Source organism: Hyaena hyaena, unplaced genomic scaffold (genome assembly GCF_003009895.1).
Source record: "Hyaena hyaena isolate Hyena2069 unplaced genomic scaffold, ASM300989v1 scaffold_83, whole genome shotgun sequence".
Lineage (NCBI taxonomy): Eukaryota > Metazoa > Chordata > Mammalia > Carnivora > Hyaenidae > Hyaena > Hyaena hyaena.
The window spans coordinates 435,942-442,981 of record NW_024080715.1 but is presented as its reverse complement, the minus strand read 5'-3'; the positions used below and the strand labels follow the sequence as shown (position 1 = coordinate 442,981).

The 7,040-nt window shown below is 36.5% G+C and overlaps 1 pseudogene; it reads right to left on the bottom strand.

Moving 5' to 3' along the window:
- Positions 1 to 1,175: 1,175 nt before the first annotated feature.
- LOC120233066 lies at positions 1,176 to 1,744 on the bottom strand (annotated as a pseudogene).
- Positions 1,745 to 7,040: the final 5,296 nt, after the last annotated feature.

Genomic DNA, 7,040 nt, shown 5'->3' with positions numbered 1-7,040 from the left:
TTTCTGGTTTTGGAATCAAGGTAGTGCTGGCTTCATAGGAGTTTGGAAGCTCTCCTTCTGTTTCAATATTTTGGAACAGTTTGAGAAGAATAGGTATTAACTATACTTGAAATATCTGGTAGAATTCCCCTGGGAAGTTATCTGGCCTAGGACTCTATGTTGGGAGATTTTTGATAACAGATTAGTTTCTTTGCTGGTTATGAGTCTGTTCAAATGTTCTATTTCTTCCTGTTTCACTTTTGGTAGTGTGTGAGTTTCTAGAAATTTGTCCATTTCTTCCAGATTGCCAAGATTCCTGGCATATAAGTTTTCATAGTAATTACTTATAATTGTATTTCTGTGGTGTTGGTTGTGATCTTTCTCTTTTCATTCATAATTTTATCTATTTGGGTCTTCTCTCTTTTCTTTTTGAGAAGTCTGGCTAAAGGTTTATCAACTTTGTTTATTCTTTCAAAGAACCAGCATTTAGTTTCATTGACCTGTTTTACTGGGGTTTTTCATTTCTATATTGTTTATTTCTGCTCTAATCTTTACTACTTTCCTCCTTCTGCTGTCTTTCAGCTTTATTTGCCATTCCATTTCTAGCTCCTTTAGGTGTAAGTTTAGGTTGTGTATTTGAGACTTTTCTGGTTTCTTTAGATATGCCTGAATTGCAGTGTACTTTCCTCTTAGGACTGCCTTTGCTGGATCCCAAAGGGTTTGGACTGTTATGTTTTCATTTGCTTCCATGTATATTTTTATTTCTTCTTTAATTTCCTGGTTAACCCATTACTTCTTTAGTAGGATGTTCTTTAACTTCCACATATTTCAGGGCTTTCCAATTTTTTTCTGTGGTTGAGTTCAAGATTCATAGCTTTGTGATCTGAAAATATGCATGGTATAATCTTGATCTTTTTGTACCTGTTGAGAGCTGATTTGTGTGACCCAGTATGTGATCTATTCTGGTGAATGTTCCATGTGTACTCAAGAAGAATGTGTATTCTGTTGCTTTAGGATAAAATGTTCTGAATACATATTAAGTCTATCAGGTCCACTGTGTCATTCAAAGCCATTGTTTCCTTGTTGATTTTCAGCTTAGATGCTCTGTTCATTGCTGTAAGTGGGATGTTAAAGTCCCTACTATTATAGTATTATTATCAATGAGTGTCTTTATGTTTGTGATGAATTGTTTTTACTTATTTGGGTATTCCTTGTTGTGGGCATAAATATTTACAATTGTTGGCAGCATCCAAAGCATCAGAGTCAGGAGCCAGTCAAATATATGCCTTCTCATCTCCATTGGGCCTGATCAGGGTGTTGACCTTGGCCTTGCTGATGTCATAGAGTTTCTTCACAGCCTGTTTGATCTGGTGCTTGCTGGTCCTGACATCCACAATGAACACAAGTGTGTTGTCTTCTATTTTCTTCATGGCTGACTTGAGGTAGCCAGAGGAATTTGATGACGGTATAGTGGTCAAGCTTGTTTCTCCTGGGGGCGTTCCTTCCAGCCACCTTCAGAGATGTGGTGTCCTGGGACTTTGGAACATAGGTGACATGCAGATCTTCTTCTTCTTCTCCTTCTTCTCCTTCTTCTCCTTCTTCTCCTTCTTCTCCTCCTCCTCCTCCTCCTCCTCCTCCTTCTTCTTATTCTTCTTTGTGTGTGACTGTGGATGCCTTTTAGCACTGCTTTCTTTGTATTCAAATCCTTTGCTTTGGCTTCAGATTTGGGAGGGCCAGGGGCTTCATTCTTCACCTTTGGCACCATCTTCATGAAAGATGTATATTTTTTAAGGGTTAAGTTTTATTTTATCTTATTTTTAAAATTTTTTTATGTTTACTTATTTTTGAGGGAGAGAGACAGACAGAGTGCAAGTGGGGGAGAGACAGAGAGAGGGAGACACAGAATCTGAAGCAGGTTCCAGGCCCCGAGCTGTCAGCACAGAGCCCAACATGGGACTTGAATTCACAAACTGTGAGATAAAGACCTGAACTGAAGTCAGATGCTTAACCCATGGAGCCACACAGGCACCCCAAAGGGTTAAGTTTTCATGGTTGATGCAAAAACATTCCTTGACCCCCAATTTTTCTTAGCCTGATTCTCAAAGTTAAAAATGAGAAAATTAATTTGTATGCATATAGCATGTGCAAATATATGACTGAAGGGCAATGTTTGTGGAAATAATATGGAAATACCTGCTTCTATGTCTTTATTTCCCACACACTATACTTCTTTCTAGATTGTGGAGATTTATAGCTCAAAATGGTCTTAGAAATCATTTAATACAACCACTGCATTGAACCAATGAGGAAAGTGAGGGTCAGAAAGGTTAAGCAACTTCTTCAAGGTCACATAGTTAGTTCCTAAAGGAGGTAATTCTATACCTCAGTACTCCTGACTCTCAGCCCAAAATTCTTTACGTTATATTATGTGCTGAAATTTCTGTGTCTTTATTCTCTCTTTTCATATTGGCTTGCTGATAAAAGTGCAATGCTTTGTCCAAAAGCCTTTTCACTACATACCTGTTGCAGACATTTTGAATAAGAACAATCTTTGACATTCTCCTGTTTTTGTATCTATGAATTAGAGTGCTGTGCTTGTCTAGTCTCTTTCTTGAATTGTGACCATTTTGCAAAAACCACTCATCTTCCTTTGTTTAAGGGAATATATTGAAGAGAGGATCCCTGAATAGGTCAGGGTTCTGGCTTGCAAACACTAAGATTCATTCTGACCAACTTCTTAGGTTTAAGCAATAAAGAATTTATCACAGAACATTAATTAGCTCAGAACACAAGATTGTGAACTTTAAAAAAAATCACAACTATTATTCTCACTAATCCAATTTATGAGAAATCATTCAGCTGAAAATTTGGAAGCCCTATTATCAATGGTATTATATTAGAACAAAAGATGAAATTTCTGACATATACTTGGAATCCAATATGCTCCACAAAGTCTAGACTAGAGTGAACATAAATGCTTGGATATAGATAAGCAGGTGAAACATAATCCATCTGAAATTCTTCCAGGTATGTTTTCTGCTAGAAGAAAGAAGAAATTTCACTTTCTGAATAAAGAATCTATTTAACCCCCATATACACTAGGCTGGCACCAATTTATTACAAAAACACGTCATCTGACAGAACTAATAGTTTGCAAATGGAAATAGATGAATAATGATCCAGAAAGATATATGAAAGGGCATCTGTACACATACTGAATGTGGAAGTTATTAAATAATGTGTTTCTATTATATGAAGTCATCAGTGGGAGTCTGGGTGTGGATGGGCAATTGCTTGTTTGAATAGTAGTGGAAGCCTTATGGAAGGTGAAGTTTTCTTCCTTCCTGTTATTTGTGAGAGACTTGGATTTAAAGAGAACGTTGAATAAATATTCAGGTTAGAAAGCTATACTAAGTCTAATAGAGAATCAGAGCTTTGGCTCAGAAGTACTTACAGCACAAAATGCATATATTAGTCAACTTTGTTGCCATTACAAACAATCTTAACAAATAACAAATATTTATTTCCTGCTCTCATTACATTTGGGCTATAGGTCAAATAAATAAGGCTTGGCTTGGCTTAGCTTCATGCATTTTCTCATTCTGGAGCCCAGACTATTGGAATGGCTGCCATAAGGACATGTTGTTCTAAAGGGCAGAGGTTGTAGAAGAGGGTGAATAGAAGCATGTGATGGCATTAAAGCCTCTGTTCAGAACTCACACATTGACATTTACATCCACTTTCTATTGGCCAAACCAAGTCACATGACCAAGCCCAAAGTCAATGGGTGAGGATGCACATTCCACCCACTGTAAGTGCAAAAAGTGTATATGAATAACTTTATCACAGTGAGGGAGAGAATAGTTGGGAACAATAATCTGATCTACCAAAATGTATCAAGAATAATTGTTTAAAAAAAAAAAAGTTTTGGAGGAGCACCTGAGTGGCTCAGTTGGTTGAGCATTCGACTTTGGCTCAGGTCTGATCTCATGGATCATGGGTTCGAGCCCCACGTCGGGTTCTGTGCTAACAGCTAGCTGAGAGCCTGGAGCCTGCTTCAGATTCTGTATCTCCCTATCTCTCTGACCCTCCCCTGCTCATGCTCTCTCTCTCTCTCTCTCTCTCTCAAAAATAAATTATTTATTTTATTTTATTTTAAAATTTTTAATGTTTTTTAATTTATTTTTGAGAGAGAGAAAGAGAGAGAGAGAGAGATTGTGAGCAGCAGAGGGGCAGAGAGAGGGGGAAACACAGAATCAGAAGCAGGCTCCAGACTCAGCTGTCAGCACAGAGTCTGATGCAGGGCTCAAACTCACAAACTGTGAGATCATGACTTGAGCTCAAGTCGAAAGCTTAACCAACTAAGCCACCCAGGCACCCAAAGAATAATTGTTTTAATGGACTTCATAAGGCAGGAGGGGGCAGTAATAAAGATTAGGTTATCCAGGGCTTCCTAAGAAACAATCCGTAAATACAGAAGTTTGTCCTGATTTAGAGAATAACCTCAAACAAGGTCAACCAGATGGATTCATAGTTGGAAATAGCTGATGTGTCTTGGATACCTCAAATCTCTGATTTCTGCATCCTTTCCTCATCCCATCTTAAAATTTGCAGTCAGTTTATGAGTTCCCAACTCACAACATCAAATCTTACTTAGGACCAGGACCTATCAAAGTAGGGTATTCACCATAGTCTTTAAACTTAGCATTTTGATGTTTTCTCTAAATGCCAGTATACATAGAGTCATACAAACAATATTGAATATTTACTTTTAATCCTTTATTGAGCAATTTTTTCAATTTTTAATGTAATAAAAGCCTCAAAAATAAAAAGCTCTGTCTCAACTTCTGAAAGGCTCAGCCTAGGAATATATTTAATAAAGTATGCTAGTAGAATAGTATTTCCTTCAGTGAAATTTTACAGGATGCCCAATGAATAGAAATAATACATTCTGATTTCAGCAGCCCAAAGGAAGTCCAGAATTACCTACACCTTCAAGTCTATATTTCCCAACTACATTTGAGGGCCTACTGAGGAAGCCATCTCACTTTTTGAAGCACTATGGGAACATCACTAGTATGAGTGTCTGATAAGGCCTAATGAGTTACATCTTTTGAAAATCTTAAAAAGTCCCCAGTTGGACCAGGAAAGGACACAGAGTATTAACTCTGGGATACCTGGCTCTTTGGGTAGATCATAGAAGTGCTGGGGAGCAGGAGGCATTTCTGCCATCCCAGAAACTGTGCCTCAAGGAAGACTACTCATAAGGTAAACTGTAATGGAAAGGGCCAGAAGATAAAATGGAGATATCTTCTCTGAGATAAGAAAGATATAAATATCTGCACTTGATATAAGAGAAGAAGGCAAAGAAGAAGCGGTGGAGGAAACCAGATCAGGATTTGATCGGTATGGAGTGAAAATAGAGGTTCTGACTTTGCCCACCCATAAATAACTATTGAGCTCTTTAACTGTGCTCTCCACACCTCCTTTGGATAGGTCTGTGATCCTCGGTGTGCTAGGCCCTATCAATTCAACTCAACACCTCAGTTAGTTCTTCATATACAAATAATGGTGAAAAATTCACATATAAAAAAGAGCATTACAACCAGTATATTTCACTTAAAACATAATCCTGCCTTTCATAATAGCACATGAATAAGAGAAGAAATAAATAAAACATCATAGTACCAGTTAGGTCCCCCATCAGTGCTCTGCTACCAAACATGATTTACTCAACCATTTATTTTTCATTCTATCTGAAGAATGGTTAGATTCATTAACTATAATTTATTGAGCATTACAACGAAGATGTGTTTAGCAAATAATTATCAAGTACTTACTATGTGCTTAGTACCTCACATAGATTATCTCATAATATTTCACAATAACCTTGAGAAATCAGGATTATTATTGTCTCCACTTACACAGGAAAAACAGACCATGAGAAGTTAAAAGATGCCTCCATGACCCATTACCGCCAAGTGATGGAGTGTATATTTGAATCATATTACCCCCTGTAACTGTAAGAACAATGCTGTGAGATGAATATTATTCTTATTTTATAGATAAAGAAACTGAAGCTAAGCAATTTAACCAATTTTGCAGCTATTAAGTGGCAGTGCAGAGATGTGAATCCAGAATGATCTAACTTCAAAAGCCATGTTCCAGGTAATTTATCGGCATAAGTGAAAAGTTTTACAAGGTGGAAGAATAATAACCAGCTTGGATTTACATCCCTGTGCTGTCACATGTTACCTAGGTAATATTTTGTATCAATTTCCTCACCTGTGAATTGAAGACAATGATATGCATATCATACTTAAAGTGGTTGTGACAATTTAAATAATGACATAAAGTCTTTTAACAAAGTAAGCTCTTTATAAATGTTAGTTGTTCTCTCTTCTTAACATTATTCTTCCCCTACTGTTTTCTATCACATATGTTAATTTTACTCTCACAAAATTCAACCAAGAAGATATACTAGACATCTCTGCATATATTTTAACTTATTTCCCTATGTCCTTCTCCAAAGCATGTAATAGTAATTTGGAGAGCTCTGATTTTTAGGTCTGCATACTTATTTCTTCCAATATTCAAAAATATATGTGGTTACAACAGAACAATTATTTTCATCACTATCAATGTTACTAGATAGGAAATTACATCTGATGTTGCATTAGATTAGAATGAAACTTATGGAAATCAGAATTCCTGCAACCAATTAAATAAAGGCCATTTAGACATATTCCTAGATGGTACTGTATTCTCTCTGACACAACAGTCAACTTATGCCAAGTTGTGTAGACACAAATTAATGTTTATCTCAGATAAAACAATTTTACTTTTAGAAGTCTCAGTCTGAAATAATAGAAATGAGTATGCATGCACACAATTATACACTCAAATAAAACCCTAAAATTCTTTTGGGAGCTCATAAACAGAGTGAGAAATGGTCCATGAGCCATTGCAGAGATCATTTTGGCTGGACCAGTTCCATGTAATTAATTTTAAAGTTAAATTGTTATTGGGCATTAAAATATGAGAAATAATTATTAACTATG